This window comes from Canis aureus, chromosome 28 (assembly GCF_053574225.1).
Source record: "Canis aureus isolate CA01 chromosome 28, VMU_Caureus_v.1.0, whole genome shotgun sequence".
NCBI classification, from domain to species: domain Eukaryota; kingdom Metazoa; phylum Chordata; class Mammalia; order Carnivora; family Canidae; genus Canis; species Canis aureus.
The window spans coordinates 24,659,878-24,678,670 of record NC_135638.1 but is presented as its reverse complement, the minus strand read 5'-3'; the positions used below and the strand labels follow the sequence as shown (position 1 = coordinate 24,678,670).

General features: G+C 38.5%; 1 protein-coding gene and 1 non-coding gene across 3 annotated transcripts in view; both read right to left on the bottom strand.

The window, feature by feature from the left end:
* CPA6 (carboxypeptidase A6) overlaps nucleotides 1–18,793 on the bottom strand; it is a 310,860-nt gene that overhangs the window by 287,822 nt on the left and 4,245 nt on the right. The gene's annotated exons all lie outside the window — the stretch shown is intronic.
* LOC144300695 (U6 spliceosomal RNA) lies at nucleotides 4,176–4,282 on the bottom strand. The gene has a single exon (XR_013367498.1). It is a non-coding gene; the product is annotated as a U6 spliceosomal RNA (small nuclear RNA).

The following is an 18,793-nucleotide window of genomic DNA, read 5'->3' as shown; positions in this document are numbered from 1 at the left end:
TTGTATAGCTTATCCAACTTGAAAGATCAACTGCAGTTGACTTTTCCTTTTTCCAACTGCACGATTAGAAAGTACCAGCTAATACAGTCACCAAATATTTACTAAGCAACCTACTATGTGAAAGACCTAGATTAGTGGCAGGACAAACCTCTTATTCACTAAGATTCTCCCTTCTAATGCAAAAGGTAAGCATTACAACCGTTTAAGTAAATCAAACACAGGCTGGAAAAAGTCTTAAATCTAACATATGGAGTTAATGGTGCCAAGTTTCCTTGTTTTTATAAGCACAAGAGCTTTTTAAAGCTGAGCACTCTGGCTACGCCCATTAGGTTCCATGGTTCCCTCAGACTTTGTTGTATGACATCTGGTACTTTACTGCCTTAGAGGCTCAAGAGAAATACCATGCGTGCCATTTGCTTTGTTTCAGTGTTTCTAAAAGGTTCCCTTTCCACTTGGTCTTTCTGTTAGTGGTAATTTTCTTCAAGGATTTCAGACATTGAAGGTCTGGTGTTAATAGATTTCTTTCAATTTTAAGTACACCCATCCGTTACTCAAAGAGGGAATATACAACTACAACTTGAACATTATATTTACTTCCACAAAATTTTTAAAGAATGGGATCATCCAGATGATTGAGTTGTTGCACAAAGTATATGCATTTTGGCCAAAGACTAGGGCATAGTCCGTCAGGACACAGAGTCAGGTGCAGATTAAAGAGGTTCAGGGTAACACTTTATAGCAAGGCTAATATGTTACTTTAGCAAAAACTCCTTATTGAGGATTGTAGTATGTGAAGAGTGAAACTCTGCAAACATGTTTGAATTTCCTACATTTTGCTAGCTGTGCAGGAGGGCTGAGCACTAAGATATTTCCTATGAAGGGAATTTACAAATATCTGCCATCTTCACTGCCTGTTGGTAGGCAGCTTAACCCTATCTGATAAACTTCATCTGTAGTTCACAAACACTAGTGTACAGAAGAGATGCATCAGAATCCCTTGGTTGTCATTTTTAAAAGATTCCTCGATATTATGATTCTGTACATTTGAGGTATGCATAGTGTATACCTGCATTTTGTTAAATCTGCAGATAATCCTGATGAGCAATTACCTTTAAGTTCTGCTCATTTCCTTTTAGATGTATTGTTCTATGACTGGGAGATTCTATGAAGAAAATAGGTGGTGACCCAGGCTGAGTGTACATTTTCCACATGCTAAGTATGTGTATAAATGCACTGAATCTTCAAGTGAAGATATGATGGTCCTTTTCTAATGGGCCATAATTCTTATAAATCTTGGTATGTAACACAGCAAATGTAAGAGGTGCAGGAGAAATGTTCTCTTGTCCTGGGAGGACCTTTGAGCATTTGATATTTTTTTTTTTAAGATTTTATTTATTTATTCATGAGAGACACGAGAGAGAGGCAGAGACACAGGGAGAGGGAGAAGCAGGCTCCATGCGGGGAACCCGACGTGAGACTTGATCCCGGGTCCCCAGGATCACGCCCTGGGCCAAAGGTAGCACTAAACCACTGAGCCACCCAGGCTGCCCCTTCCTTCTTCATTTTCAACAGCTGTTAGAAGAGATTAAGAATCCAAGGATATACCCATGGCATATAAGTCAAAACAAAACCAAGATTTCTTCTTTCTTAATCCAGTTCCTATGAAATACATAATTAGGTGATAAAATTAAAGCTCCCATGTTGGCATCATTTTAATGAGAAACAAAGATCATCTACCCTCTCAAAACACCACTGCCATCATCTCCTTCCTACCTCTAAGAAGAATGAACATCCCAGAAAAACAACCTTAGAGAACAAAAGCTAGCTTGTTAAAAAGATCACACATAGTACTCTAGAACTTTCTATCTTCATTTAACAGATCATGCACATTCCTCTAGGTCAACATGTGCCCATAACTCATTGTGATAGCTACATAATATTCCCTATTGGTGACCTATCTTGATTTTTCCAAAAGACTTGCTGATGGACTTTCAGTTCCATTTTTTTAATCCAGTTTTTTTTTTTTTAAATCCCTACATCAGTGCAATAAACATTGTAATACATGCTAATTTTTTGGACAGATGTTTTCTATGAATAGGATTGATTCATGCAAAGGTGCAAAGATCTGAACTCTTAATAGAGTCTGCTAGATTATCTTCCAAGGAGTTAGTAGCAATTTCACATTTCCATCAGCACCGAGTTGGTTTCTTTCACAGCCTTACCGACATTAGCAAAACTTCGAAAGATTGAAAATGTTCAATCTTCTATGTGAAAAATGGCGTTTCATTGCTTTAATTTGCATTGCTCTGTGAGTGAAATATACATTTTTGTGTATGTTGGCTCTTTGCATGCCGTTTTCTGTAAATGGCCCTCTAGGATAAAATAAAGTTATAGTCTTCCTTACACCGTATACAAAGAAAATTCCATATAGATTAAAGGTCCAAAGACAGCAGTCAGGAAAGGGTTAAAAAACCCAGAACATTTATATAGTGGAGTGGAAGAGCAACTTGACATTTTAAACAATTTTAAATGCAACAAAGGGGGGCAGCCTGGGTGGCTCAGCGGTTTAGCACCACCTTCAGCCCGGGGCCTGATCCTGGAGACCCGGGATCGAGTTCCACGTCGGGCTCCCCGCATGGAGCCTGCTTCTCCCTCTGCCTGTGTCTTACCTCCCCTGCCCCGGTCTCATGAATAAGTAAAATCTTTTTAAAAAATAAAATAAATGCAACAATTAGGGTAAAGTTGAATTTATAACCATTAAAATTGTTTATATTGGTCTTTTGCCTTACAGAAGAAGCAAAGAGACAAATGATAGATTGTATCATATATACTGTATACTTTACCAAAGGATTAACAGCCCTGATGTATGATTCTCTTAAAAAATTGATACAAAATAGGCAAAAGGGCCCCCCCCCCAAAAAAAAATCGGTGATATTTTTTCCACCTTGTCTCTGGAGATTGTGTTTAAAATGTAGACAAAGTACATGTTTACCTCAGATTATTGAATAGAAGGTGTATCTCCTCCTACACAAGGTCCTTCCATTCCCATCTGTTCTCTGTCTATAGAGCCTCTTGGCATTTGGATTTGATTTCCTCGGGTGGCATGTTGCCCTTGGTATGCCTCACACACCTACTAATCACATCTTAAGTTTCCTTTTGACATTTCCCTCCAGCCTCCTCTTTCAACTTTGCAGCCAACTCACAGTAGCTCAACTGCCTTTTAAAGCCAATAGCTAATATTCAGAAAACTCTGTGTACAAGGCAAAGAGCCCCACGGAGCACCATTCACAATTTCAGGTGTACCCTACAATGGAAGGATCACATGCAATTCTATAGTTTAGAAACCGAGTTTAGGAAGGGCATCTGTGTTGCTTTATTTTACAGAACTTAAAGCACTTCCTTGTAGGTTATAGTTTGAGGAGCACCTGAGATAGTTCATGAGAAAGTACTTTTAAAGTCTAAGGTACTAAATACTAACCTATTAGACCAGATTTTCCTTTAAAATTGCAGTTAAAAATAATCCATGATCAGCAGAAGCGTCATATACCCCTTGCTCCTTATCCTACAACACGTTTCTCACCAGCTGCCATCTGCTATAATAGCTGCTTCCAGAAAATCAGCATCATTCAAAGCTCTGCCTTGAACATTTTCAAAAAGACCTCCCTGCCTTAATAATTTTTCCTGAATAGGTAGCACTCTGTGCTGCTTCTTTATAATAATCACATTGTAATTAACATCTGCCACCTGGACTTAAGTGTAAACTCAGTGAAAGGACATTGTGTGGGATGCTTAGCACAGTGCTAGGTACATAGGCAATCAACAGCAATTCAACAGAATCAACAATTCAACATTGTTGAATAAATGAAAGTCACAGGATCATAGATTCTTACAGCAGGCATGATATAAATAACTGTTACTGTTTGTTCACTTTACATTGCCCATCTCCTTTACGAAAATATGGGCCTCACAAGAACAGGGGCTTTTACCTTCCTGATTCGTAGCCCCTTATATTCCTAACATCTGAAACTTGAAAAATGTTAAATGCTCAATGAGGATTTAATGGATGAATATAGGTCCCAGTATATGCTACTGTTGGCTGACTTTTTTGTATATTTTTTTTTGGAGTTCGATTTGCCCACATATAGTATAACACCCAGTGCTCATCCCATCAAGTGAAAGATATGGAATGCTTCACGAATTTGTGTGTCATCCTTGCACAGGGGCCATGCTAATCTTCTCGGTATCATTCCAATTTTAGTATATGTGCTGTTGAAGCGAGCACCTGTTGGCTGACTTAGTGGAACTTTGAGATCACCACTTCCATTTTCAAAGCTCCATGATTGACTACTGTGAACACCCCTGATTTCTACATACAATAGTCCCCCACTCTTATGTTTGATTTCAGTTACCTGCAGTCAACTGTTCTGGAAGCAGATAATTCTCCCGACAAATCAGAAAGGTCAGTAGTAATCTAATGCTGAGGTCATTGACCCCACTTCAATTCATTCCCATAGACATTTTACGTATCACAAGAAGGGTGATTACGGTACACAGTATTTTGAAGAGAGACCACATTCACCTAATTTATTAGTTTACTATATATAATTGCTCTATGTTCTTGTTGTTCACCTTATTGTGCCTAACTTATAAATTTAACTTTATCCTAGATATGTATGTATATAAAGGGTTCAGCAGTATCTGTAATTTCAGGCTCCACTGGGGGCCTTGGAACATACCCCCATAGATAGGGCAAATTACTGAGCTTAACCATCTACGGGTCTATTTAATCCCATGTTTAATCCCAATGCATTATATTACAAAACATACACAAAAATTACAGGACAAGAGAGTGTTAGATATCTGTTAGATCATTTTTTTCCTGGATGACAGTTATCCTGAGTTGCACCACCATCAGCCACAAAGTTCGCTGCAAAGCTATTCTCTTTCAGTATTCTTTAAGCAAGACCCTGTGTCTTAAAGCAGAAGTCTGTTTAAGCAAGGTTCTAGCATGTATGAGAAAAAATGATTTGCAAGTGATTGAAAGTGCTTCTTTTTTAAAAAATTTTTCCAGACATTGTTTTCTTCTAGTTTTCAGGTTGAAGTCACTGGTGAGGGAGATAATCAAGCATCCATAGACCAGCAGGGAGGTCTACCCAAAAAGTGAGAAGTTCGAAGTACCGAAGAGTCAACTAAAAATTAAGGATGAGGGATTTTATCAGACAGTGGAATAGCAGAAGATTTATGCAGACTAACTTTCCTCTCAATTCATGCCCCATAGACAAGATGAAATAGCTCTCATGTTCTTTGGCAAGTCAGAAGGCATTCAACCTGGACTAGGTTCTGATTATCACTATTATGGCAGCTTTAAAAAGAAATTGATGGTTCAGGAAACTGCTAGCAAATATTTTTCCTCTTTAAGATCTAATGGGCTTAGTCTCAGAAAAGTATCTGTAATAGGGGAAAAGATCTAAAAGCATAATGGATTCTCCCTCTAGTCATTTCAAATGCAGTTTTTGACCCATTGTATTAACTTTTTTGTATTAACTTTTGAATGAAAATTGAAATACAAGTTTAGTTATAGTGTGGTACTGAGAACAGAATTTCTATTTGAAAATGTACTTAAACACACACATCAGCATGATGCTAATTGTGCCTGGTATTATTCTAAACTGCAAAGTCTTAAACACTGCTCCCCTGTTTTCTAGTTTCCCTGTTACCTATGTGACACTCAGCAAGGCAGCCGCTTTGGCCATTTAACGCTTCGTTAGGATACCCAGCAATCGCATTTTTGCTCAGAACTAAAAAAAAATAAAAAAAATAAAAAAAAATGAGCATGTCTTTCTTTTCTGTCATTAGTTTGGCATTGAGTGCTACACTATTAATTTTACTGACTTCTGATTCTTATTTGCAATGCTTCTGAAACAGTTTTGGCATAACAAGCTGAAATCCTTGCTATAGTGTCGACTTTTTTTTTTTTTGGGGGGGGGGTGGTAGGGTAGGTTTTAAACATGTTAAAAATTGTTTTCTCTGACTAGAGAAATTGTTCATACTTCATGTAGAATTCATAAGTAATACAGGAGGAAAAATATCACCTCTAGTGCTGCCCCTTGGTCATAATAATCACTTAATATTTTAGAACATTTCCCCCTACCTGAAAGTTAACCATATCATTTGTAAGAAATCAAACTTGAAGTGTTAATACATTTCTGTATCCTGTTTTGTCATCATTTCATGTTGTATCTTGAGCATTAAAATATTAAGCATTTATAATGGGCAGATTCCATAATATGTAAGCAACCCTTCTCATATTGTTGGACATGGTTGTAGCTTGACAGATTTTGATAAAATTGGTGATAAACATCTTTATCATATACTGTAGATATTCGTCCACATTTGAGATAATGCCCTTAGGAAAGCTTCTTAGAAATGAAACTGAAGATATTAGTGTTGAAAATAGCTTATGTTTATGTGTGTTCAGTTCTCCTAAGCACTTTATATATGTGAATTTAGTATTAGTTCAATTTTCCAGAGGAGGAAACTAAAGCACAGAGATTATGTAACTCTCTAAGGTCACAGGGTAAGTGGAAGAGCTGGGATGCAATCAGAGGACTGAGCTGTTGCTCCTAACCTTTTATGCTGTGTGGACTCTGCAATCACTTAGGTAAACATGACCCTAGCAGATCATCAACATTAGACTTGAAAGTTAATAGACCTCCTAATTAACCCCCTGGATATCATGGAAAATAAGGCTTACAAAGATTAAGTGAGAGAGACAGATAGCTAGTAGAAGATCTATAATTTACATCTTGATTCCTCATCCCGTATTCCAAAAACTTGCTATTCCAAGCCTGGCCCGTGAACCATAGGATCAGCTCCTGGGAGCTTGTTAGAAATGCAGAATCTCAGGTTCTACCCCAACCCCCCTGAAGCAAAATCTGCATGTTAACAAGATCCCCTGGTGATTCATTTGCACATTAAAGTTTGAGAAGCTCTGGCAATATACTGTAAACCTGATAGATCCTTGGTACTTCAATAGAAAATCTGCATGTAAACTGCTAGAATTTCCACAGCATGAAAAAAGTCATTTTTCAGTTAGTTAAAGCTTTTATTAGGTTGAAGCATATGAGACTGCTGTTATTTTAGATTAAAGAAGTCTAATATTGGCAACTGAGTATGGCTCAACTTCAGTGGGTGGAAAGATAACAATAAAGCAGTTTGGGTAGAGATTGGACTTGAAGTAGAAGAGGTTCCTTATCTCCAAAGAATATATAGGTTAGGAAGAGAAGGACAATTAGACAATTACAATGCCAAGTGATAAGTGGTACAGAAGGGCATCAGAGAGCTCTGGAAGAAGTGATGCTCTGGAAAATAAAAACGATTATTTCCTTCTATTAATGGTGAAAGAGGCAGGCATGTAAGTCTTAGTCAAAGTATTAAGTGGGCATCCTCATAAACCCCTCAGAATCTGATTAAGACCAATTGGTTAAGGATAGAAGGTTCTTCACAAAGTTTGGGAGCTATGAATTGCCACTTGAACTAAGAAAACTAAGAGAACTGTGTCATCCTTAACGGTCATGGCAGACAATGAGGGTTTATGGGTCTTACTATTTAGGGTGTACTATTTCCATGGACCCCACTTTGGCCACTTTTTTTGAGGTTAGCATATTTTTAGATTGGGTGAAATGAAGAACTGGCTTCCATTGTACTATGAATTAACAGAACAATCTTAGGAGTAATACTTAAAGATGCAATGTGTTTACCAGAAGCTGTGAATAACCTATAAGCAAGTGGTATGTGTAAGAATTTTTGTTAAACATTTTCCATTCTCAAGTTCTTTCAGGTATTTGCAAGTTGCTCTTCTAAAAATGAGACTGGGCCACTATATAGATTTTGCAGCTTTATGGCAGTTTAGAAGTACTTAATTTGGGGGGGAATTGGTAATAATTTCACTTTACCATTTAACTTTTTTCTTATGAGGATCCATTTTCTAGAAAGAACTGACCTACCAGTTGCTGGGCCCAAGGTGAAATATTTATCCAGCAGTTAAGCGTTCTGTTTCATTAAAGGACAGAACAGATGATTTTTCACATACCAAAAAAAACAAAACCAAAACCAAAACAAAACAACCACACCAAGAGACCAAGATGATGGCATGTCATTTGACTTGTCAGATTTTGAGAAACTAGCATTTTCATGACAGGAAAATAAGTCTCTAACTTTGGACCCTCCTCTTGCTATTTCTCAGTTGACCATCTTCCCTTCTTCCAACACTCCTTAATTCAAGTCTTTCTAAGACTAATAAGCCTTTCTCGCAAGGATCAGTTTGTTTCTCACAATTTCCATCTGGATATTTACAGATTTTATTAAAACTTGACTGCTGCCATGGAAAGCATGCTGGGCTCCACTCAAGAAATGCTCTAAGTCTGAGGATACTTTGAACCACACAGCTCTCTATTTGATCAATTCTATCTGTTCAAATTTTTATCGTTAGCTTATTTTGAAGGAAGCCTGCCTGTATTCTCCAGGGCCATTCAGTTTCTGTGGTATCTGGAATTTTTATGGGGATCTGAATAGGGTAACTGAGTATAGGAATTGCAAACATATTCTTATTGCATCAAGACATCTAAAGAGTTAGAAAAAGATGAGCTAAAAAGGAAAAAAAAAAACATGGACAATAAAATTTTGAAAGATAAATTGGGAAGCACTTGGTTCATAAAAATTACTCCAGGACTACAGAAGATATTAAACTCAACATGAATTGATGATGTAGGAGTCCTCTATAATTTCAGGTGAGTTCATAGGTTTTCCTTAGAGGCTAAAACAATGACAAGGAGGCAATAATCACTTCTCCAAATTTGGTAAAAAAAAGATAATGGCTAACATGTTGACCAGCTGCTGCCCATACTGGCAACTACACAGGAAACAGCAGCTTGGCATCAGATCTCCCTGCAACGTGATGCTGTTCAAAGCAGTTTTAGGAGCCAGATAAGTAAAATATCTGAGAGACCAAAATTGGATAATCATTTGAATGATACCTGAAATGCACTGAACAGGGAGAAAATGACATGAAGGTGAGGAATATTGCACATTGGTACCTACAGGTGGCAGTTCTCAAGATCCCCATATCCCTCCCGCAGCCCAAAGGGGCAAATTGCTTCTATTTCTCACTATATCTTCACCTTTATGAAATCTAATCTGGCAAAACCGCCCGCAAAGATCAGCAGTTTGTTCCTAATATATTAGTTGCCTTCCTTGCCTGCCTTCCCCATTCTTCCATCCATCTAAACTTTACTGGATGTGCCAAATACTATTTGGGGATTGGAGAATACAGAAAAGAGTAAGAGCTCAACCTGCTTGTAGAACAACTTTCTTCCTTCAAAAGGACATCCACAAAAAACTATTAATACCCAATAACCTGTGGTGATTGTAATAAAGGACAGATAGAGTACTATGGGATTATGGCATGGGAGCAATCAGGGCTGTTGGTGGGATCAGGGAACTCCTGCCTGACCAGTAATGTTTGAACTGGCTCATGAAAGCAGGCAGGCTCCAGAAAGAGGGAGAGGGAGGGATTCCCCAGGAATGTGTGCCAAGGAGACAAAAGTACAGAGGAAGAGGTGGAAGGGATTTGGGGATGTTTTGTAATGTTAAAAAAAAAAAAAAAAAAAAAAAAAAAAAAGGAAATAAAGTGTTATTTGCAGGGGAGGATCAGAAAAAAAAAAAAAAGAATAACTACTCTCCTCAATGGCTCAGTTCCTGCCAAATCAACTTGGTGCTTGTTCTCCACAGGGGTTCTCAAACTTTAAGTTTACATTACCTAAAAGACTTGTTAAAACCCATTTTGCTAGTTCTACCCCTAGAGTTCCTTGCTGGGAGGGCATTGGAGGAGGAGCTTGTGTAACCTGAGAGTCTGCATTTCTAAAAAGTTCCCAGGTGATGCTGATGCTGATCTGAGGACCCCTTTTCAGTGATACACCCCCAGGCTCCCATTCCATTTGCTATTTCTTTTGCCTAGAAATTTCTACCTTCAGATATTCAGATGGCTCCTGGTCTCAGTTTATTCTTCTCATCTTTTCTCTTGACATTCTTTATTCCCTGTCTATGCTTTATCTTCATAATCCTTATAATATCTTAACACTATGGTTTATTATTTGTCATCCCATAGAACGTAAATCCCATGAGGGACAATTTTATTCACTAGTGCCATAATTCCTATTCATCTAAGTTTCTGTATTCCTAGGCTTTAAAATAGTATTGGGCACATGGTAGGCACTCAAATGTGTTGACTTGTACCAAAGAATACTTAGGAATACATTTAAATCAAGGAGGTAAAAGACCTGTACCTGAAGACCTGAAGATTATAAAACACTGAAGCAATTAAAGATAACACCAACAAATGGAAAGATATTTCATACTCATGAATTGGAAAAATATTGTTAAAATGTCCATACTACCCAAAGCAATCTACAGATTCAATGTAATCCCTATCAACATACCAACAATGTCTTTTTTTCCCCCCAACAATGCTTTCACAGTACTAGACTACTAAAGCTTATAGAACCACAAGAAACTTCAGGTAGCTAAAGCATTCTTGAAAAAGAAAAAACTGGAGATACCATCATCTCAGATTTCAAGATATACTACAGAACTATAGTAAAGCAGTATGGTACTGGCACAAAAACAGAAACAAGATCAATGGAGCAAAATAGAGAACACAGAAATAAACCTACATTTATATGGTCAATTAGTCTATGACAAAGGAGGAAAGACTATGCAATGGGGAAAAAACCAGGTCTTTAAACGATATTGGGAAAACTCTGGTCATCTACATGCAAAAGAATGAAATGCACTACTTTCTGATGCACAAAAATAAACTAAGGAACATTGATTAAAAGACCTAAATGTGAGACCTGAAATCCTAAAAGTCCTAGAAGAAAACACAGCCAGTAAGTTCTCTGACATAAGCCTTAGCAACATTTTTCTAGATAGGTCTCCTAAGGCAAGGAAGCAAAAGCAAAAAAACTATTAGGACTACACCAAAATAAAAAGCTTAGCACAGCAAAGGAAACCATCAACAAAATGAAAAGGCAACCTACTGAATGGGAGAAGAAGCCTGCATAGGATAACTCCAGTTATGTATTTTAGATAGTAACCCATTAAGAATACAACCTAACACCAAAAAAAAACCAAACAAACAAAAAAACCCCACCCCAATAATCTAATTAAAAATAGGCAGAGAACCTGCATATACATTTTTCCAAAGATGACATACAGGTGGCCAACAGACACCTGAAAAGATGCTCAACCTCACTAATCAGGGAAATGCAAATCAATACCACAGTGAGATATGCCCTAATAACTGTCAGAATGACTAAAATAAAAAAGATAACGAGTGTTGGTGAGAATGTGGAGAACATACTACTGGTGGGAGTGCAGATTGATGCAGCCACTATGGAGGTTTCTCAAAAAGTTAATACCATAAGATCCAGTAATCTTACTAGAGATCTACTCAAAATGAAAATGCTAATTTGAAAAAATATATGCACCCGTATGCTTATTTCAGCATTATTTACAATAGGCAAGGTATGGAACAACCCAAGTGTGTCTACCAATAGATGAAGATATGGTATGTGTACACACACACACACACACACACACACACACACACACAGGAATATTAGTCATAAAAAAGGGAGATCTTGCCATTTACAACATGGCTAGACCTAAAGCTTATCATGCTAAGTGAAGTTAGAGAAAGATTCTATGATTTCACTTATATGTGGAATCTAAAAAACAAAACAAAACAAAACAAAAAAACCACCAAACAGAGAACAGAAACAGACTCAAATACACATTGATGGTTGCTAGAGCCGAGAGGGGTAGGGGAAGGAGTATAATGAGCGAAAGGGAGTGGGAGATACAGGCTTCTGGTTATGGAATGAATAATTCACAGGGATGACAGGCACAGCCTAGGGAAATAGTCAACAATGTTGTAATAGCATTGTATGGTGACAGATGGTAGCTACACTTAGGGGGAGCATAGCATAAGGTATAAATTTGTCAAATCACTATTTGTACACCTGAAACTAATGTAACTATCAACTATACTTTGGGAAAAAATGGTGAATGAATAAAGGAGATGTTGTCTTGGAAAGGAGAGGTGAGCTAGGAGACCTGTACAGTTCAAGTTAGAGAGGATGGAAGCCAAGATAACTCAGGCCATATACCACATCACCTCCATCTCAAAGATACACATCTTTGCTTTTATTAGCAAAAGTTTTGGGGTCATGGGTGGGTGGGAGAGAGGGTGAGATAGAGTAAGAGTTTTAAGTAATTGGGGAGTTTCAGAACAGCTGTTGTGAAGGCCAAGTAGGTTCTGAGGGAATAAACTCCCTCATTTTAGGCAAAGGAAACCAGTCAGGCTATACTTCTTTGAAATGCAGAAATAGTTTTTTTTTTTTTTTTTTTTAATCTGATATTAAGAGGATTCCCTACTGGTCACTTGCAGTCATTCCCTTTTACTGCCACACAGAGGCCTGAAAACTCCTGTGGGGAGTCCAGTTCTCCCTGTGTCTTCCTTTTCCACCCTAGAAGTCAAGAGCATAGAATAGTTTTTCTGTAGCAAATTTCTTACTCCAAACATCTTGCTACACAGGGTTATCCTAAATGCCTCTAAACTTTCATGTTTGGCAATTTTGATGGCAAATACATTGCTATCACATCATACACACATGGCATACCTTCCATGGAAACATGATGGATGTGGTTGGGGTCCTATTATAGCCTATCTTACTACAAACCTTGCATCTTCATTAGATTCACAAAAATCTCAACAGGAACTTAGACGTTTAGAGGATTCATTAAGTAGTCTAATTAAGAGGAAAATCTAGAAGATAGATGGAGGATGTGAAAATATGGCAAATGAGGTCACATGTATAAGCGGGTCACAGATTCTTTAAGTGGAAAAAATGAGCTCATCTGCTGATAAAATGTGTGATACTGTGGAAGTTTTATCATTTAGCAGTTGGCGATCTAAGACTGAAATGCTATAAAAATATACAGTATTAAAGATCAGGAAAGAGTAGAAAGGGGTTATTGACCTAATATAGTTGCATTTTCATTCCTTTCCCCTTCCCCCAGTTTAGAGCACTGGATTAAAATGTAAGCCCTCGAGGATGCTGGAGGGGAGGAAAGAATAATTTGGGGATGGGCATTAAGGAGGGCATTTGATGTAAGGAGCACTCAGTGTTATATACAACTGATGAATCACTAAATTCTATCCCTGAAATTAATAGTGTCAACTAAATTGAATTTAAAAAGTTAAAATCTAAGCCCTCAAGAGGCAGGGAACTCTGTTGCTATTTTGAGGATTCCTAACACTATGGGGATATGGAAGGACAGTGAGGCATCATTGGTACCACTGATTTTTGGTAAGTGTGTGGGATGAGACAGGATAGAAGGACTGGAAAAATGGAAGAGATGGGATCTTCAGTCCTTGGGGAACAGACAGAAGGAAGGGAAAAAGGAGTCTCATTCATTTGACCAAGAGAATATGAAGACATTTTCACAGACCTTTTAATTTCCCAGGAAGGTGAAAGGTAATCAATTTTGTAACAGGTTATCTACACGAGAGCCTTTCCAAATAATATTAGACATAAGTTACTTAACACCTATATTATATTCCAGTTTACAAAGGGCTCTATTTTGTAAGAGGTTGTTAACATTAGAGGAAACTGAGTGAAGGGTGCGTGGGAGTACTGTGTACTGTAAATCTGAAAGTTTAAGAAAACTGAAAAGCATCTTTTATCAGGTCATCTACTATGTCTTTATAGGACCAGGACAATTTCTTTTTTAAGAGGAAAGAGGTCAGCTAGCTTCCTGTCTCTTCAGAAACCTAACTCCATTTCTTACCTAGATTCCTACCACCTAGCATAAAACATGGCCATGCTCCCCTATCTTAAGTAGTAAAGGCAAGAACAAAGCCTTTTCAACTAATTATCAACCCTCTACTCCCACCTCATGGATAAGCTCCTTGAAATTATGGTCTATACTCATGGCTAATGTCCTCGCATCCCATTTGTTCCTCAGCCTCCAGATTTCCCTCACCATTCCTCCAAAAGCACCTCTGAGGAGAATACAGTTGTGTCTTGAATGGCCAAGCCAATATATATCACTTTGCCATATTTAGTGTGACTGGACTCACCATTCTTGGATCTTAGTTTCCTGGGTTTCTTTCTAGGACTTTCTACTAGTTTCTCTGGTTTCCCTCTCCCCACTTTGTCCTATATCTTGGTTTTGACTCTTCTTCATGTAATGAGTGCTTCCTAGACGCTCCATCCTACACTTGAGGTTTTAGAAAACTATACATCAGTTACTGGAATCTATTCCATAGTTTAGATAACTTTTGAGCTTCAGTGCCATCTATCCAGTTGGGTATTTTACAGACCCCTCAAACTATAGAGCTGAAGAAGTACTTTCTCCGCAAAGAGTACAGTCCTGTTAATCCTAATATTTTATACTATTTCCTCTTATGTCCCATTTGGTTACCCAATTGTGAAAACTCTACCTATTAAGTATTTCTTTGTTTCTCTCCTTTCCTTTTGATTGTTACTGCCAGAAGCCAGGCTCTCCCACATATTAGCAGAGTCACTGTAATAGCCCAATCTTTTACCTCTAATTATTAGCCTTCAAGATTCCCTTCGCAATGAAGGGGGTGGGGGTGGGGGAAGTCATCTAGATATCCTTTGTAAAATTTCTGATTAGCATGAAGTCACCAGAGTCCCAGTTCTGGAAGAAACCAAAACTCCATGTTATGGGACATACAATGTTTCATGACCTTGAAAGCTTACCCCACTTCTCACCCCTACCAAGAAAAACACCCTTTATTTTGGCCATATTGAATTGCTTTGAGTTTCTAGATTTAACAAAGTTCTTATCTGTAGTTCTTTGCACAGCCAACATATTCCCGAGGTCTGAAAAGCCCTAACCTAATTTCTATTTGTTCTTTATGCCTGAGAGGAGGGCCATGTCCTTGGAGTCCCAATCATTCAAAAAGAAAAATGTAAAATAGCTTGCAGATTTAATAATTTACTCAGATTCTTTTAAAAGACTCCTCTCACAACCAAGAAGCCTTGGTTTATCTCCACCCTTCAGTCTACATTAGGTGATCCTCTCTTACACTCACTTGGCACCAAGAGGTTTATCTGTGGGCACAGTGATCCAAAGTTGAAACTGTTTACTTACCCAAGTTACTCATTACACTGTACATGGACTGCTCTTTTATCTGTAGGCCCAGACTAGAGGAGGGCCAGATATGCTATAAATATTTATAGAGATGAAATTAAATCCTCCTGCATTAAACACTTCTCAGCCTTGCCACATCATTTTACTTCATCCCCAATAACCCTAGGGAATAGGAAAGAGTAAGATTTCTGGATCCAGTGTTGTTAACTATAAGGAATGCTGCAAACTCAGCTGACTTGAGCTTTAGTCCTATTTTGCTACCAGCTCCACAAATAATCTTACCTTTTTGGAGTTCTGCTTCCTCCTGTAATAAATAAAGGGACTGAGCTCTAATTTTATGGTCTCTTTTTGATGCTACAACTTAAATACTATTTACAGAATAAAAATGCGCATCTTGAATCTGTGTGAAGTACACAATCCTAAAAAGCCATGTGGATGGATTGCTTCTATGGGAGAATGAAAGAGAAGGGAAAATGAATTGGTAATCATTAATATCAGAGTGACCATTGAGAAATGCTGCTAGTTATTTCTACAGTATGTGCTCCCCAGCCATATCCACCATCCCCAGCCATCATTTCATAGCCTCCCACGCAGCTAAATCCACCTAACCAACTCTAGCTAGTAGGGAGTAATGGTAAAGGGCTGTTCTTTTAAAGGAGAGTGACCAACCATTTCCATGGTCCTGCTGGTTGGACCACAAGAGCTCGGCGACACATCTGGGAGTTGAGTGTTGAGCATGGCAGAGACACCTGACAGGGCCCAGTTCTCTGGCACTACCAGCTATACCTGCCTTTATTTCCATAGGAGAACATTTCTTGTTCAAACCATTGAGATTTGGGGGTACAGGAAAAAAAAAAAACAACCCACAGCTCAACAGTATCCTTAGTAACGAATACTAAAAAAAAAAAAAATATTTTCAAAGTACACTGAGAAAATATTTTTTGAAGCCACTTTGAAGTTTTGCTTAAACCTTTAATAAAATAAGGTATGAAATTTACTACACTACCCAGAACAAACACCTGAAAGCTTCATATTCTACATTCCACCTTATAATAAAGAAGCTAATGCCCAGAGGCAGATTGGGAAGGTATTTGACAAAGCAAATTCTAGTCCTATAAACTGGTTGTCTACTGAGTGATTATAATGAAGATTAGAACAGGTCACAAGATGACTTCATTTTCTGATCAGTTTCATTTACACAGAAAAAATTAATGCTTTGTAGCTTTCAAAGTACAGAGTAAAGTTATGAAAGAGTAACATCCTTCATTTCTTTCCAGGGAGTGGAAGGGATTATGCTTAACGGTATTACCCAGAATGCATCCTGATGCCATAAAGTAGAGGCTCCATTATCAGACTGGGCTCCAAGAAGAAAGTGGCCCAGAAGCACGTAAAACATTCCTCTTCTAGCTCAGTGGCGGTGGGAATGCTGATCCCCATGGAGTACTGCCTGCCTGGGAGTTCATATAGCATCGCATGCCTTTACCAAGCAAAGGAGGCGGCTTCAACACACAGAACAGACTGCAGGGAATAAAGCTTTTGGAATAAATAGCTGATAATAAGCACTTAGGAGTTGCACTTTGAGGTAGTGCATGAAGGAAAACTAAAGTTATTCTCCCATTAGTAAGGGCCAAGAACTCAAAGGAACTTCCAGAGAACACTGAAGAACTATTCTATAAACCACAGCCACCTTGTGAAGAATAGTCTCAAAACCAACCTTAGAACCCACGATACATCTTTCACAATTCCCTAATGCCCCCAAAATCTATATCTCACACATTCTGATCCATCATTCATGATCTGAGATGGCTCATTCTTGCTTTAGGACTTTATGATGAATGGGGCCTGCCTGCTTTTGTTAAAGATGGGGCAATGCTAAAGCTTTCTATTTCTCTGGACTACAGAGGAGTCTCAAGGCTGAGGAAGACTGAAATAGAGACAGGAGGATTAGAGAGTCTGATTATAGAGGCCTTGAAATCCAGGCAAAGGATTCCAGATTTGGCAAGAGAGTCAAAGTAGATCTTTGAGCAAGGGAGTAACATACACACCTATAAAATCTTATTTTAGTAAGATCACCAGAAAGAGTGGATTAGAGAAAGCTAGATTAGTTAGGAGAAAACTACCTTAATTTAAGCTGAGGGAAGGAAATGCTGAACACTGGCAGCTATCACAAGGGAGAGAAAAGTAGGATACTTTCTATAGGAATGTAAGGAACTAAATTTGTACTCTGGAGAGGAGTAAGAGGGTAGTTGAAAACTTGAAGTAAAGCTTATTAAAGAAGCAAACAGTGAATAAGAAGGCTGAATCCATGACTTACCATCCAAATCAGGAGTCTGCTCACACTAAAGTGGGGTATTGCCAATTGCTAGGCCAGAACAGCCAGTGCGAACAGGGCCAGTCTCAGGCAAATAGTGATTTCTGACCACCCTACCTGAATGGAGGTGTAACTACCAACATAAAAGATGACTGAGATTCACATGACCACCTTGATCTCTTGACTTCTAGCTACGGGTTTCTAAAAGCTAAAAACCTTAAAAGGGAGCCACCATCGGAGGATGAAAATAAAAAGCAGCTCTTGAGAGAGACCTAGAGGAATATCCAGAGAAGTAAGATGGAGAATAAATATGACATCCCTGAAGTTCAGTCTGTTCTACTGAGTCACTATATTTGTCATAGTCCTCTTTTCAATAGGTCACATCCCGATTTGGGGCCTTTTTGCTTATAGGATTTCAAGGACCAAACTGCCTTCTTAAAAACTAACACACACCAAGACAAAAACAAAAACAACAACAACAAAAAAATACCTAACACCTTATTTCCTTCAGGTCTATTTCTTGAATCTGCATATCCCATTTCCATGGAGGACTAGCAAACTTGACAGTGTGTGTATATGTCTGTGGTGAGGGAGGGGGTGTTAGGTGCCATGGCGTTGAGGATGGAGTTGTGGGTACAGCATGGACAGTGGCTAATCAGAATGCATCAGCCGGCGAGTGGGCTATAACCAGGCCTGCACATATGTACTTATGGTCATGAGAGATGGAGTCATTGGAGTGGCTCCCTGGAAAGAGGGGGAAATAACCATACAGAGACATGAAAGGAGTCTTCCACATTTACAGGACTAAGTGAGGAAGGAGTGTGCAAGATCTTGGCAGTCAGATACAATACCAGTGGGTTCAAGTCCAAAAAGCAACCCTGGCAGCAGAAAGGATGTTCGCTCTCCTCCCCAGCTAAGCAGGGCTCGGTGACCAGCACAGGTGAGGCCTGGAATAGATTTATACTCCTCCCTTCTTGCGTCAGAGCTCACTTATCAATCTCTATGGTCTGTTCATGCCATACAACATTTATACACTGCCTACTAATGTGTGGAGCTATTTTCTTCACTAAACTGCAAGCTATCAGAGGGCATTGATTCTGTTGGTCAATGTTTTTAGCACAGAGGAATATTACTTATTGAATGAAGGCACACTCCCATGGCCACTTTCTACGCTCCTTTGTTCTTTGTGACAACCTAAGTTTCCTCATCTTCCACTTTCTATACTTTGTTTGCGGGCTT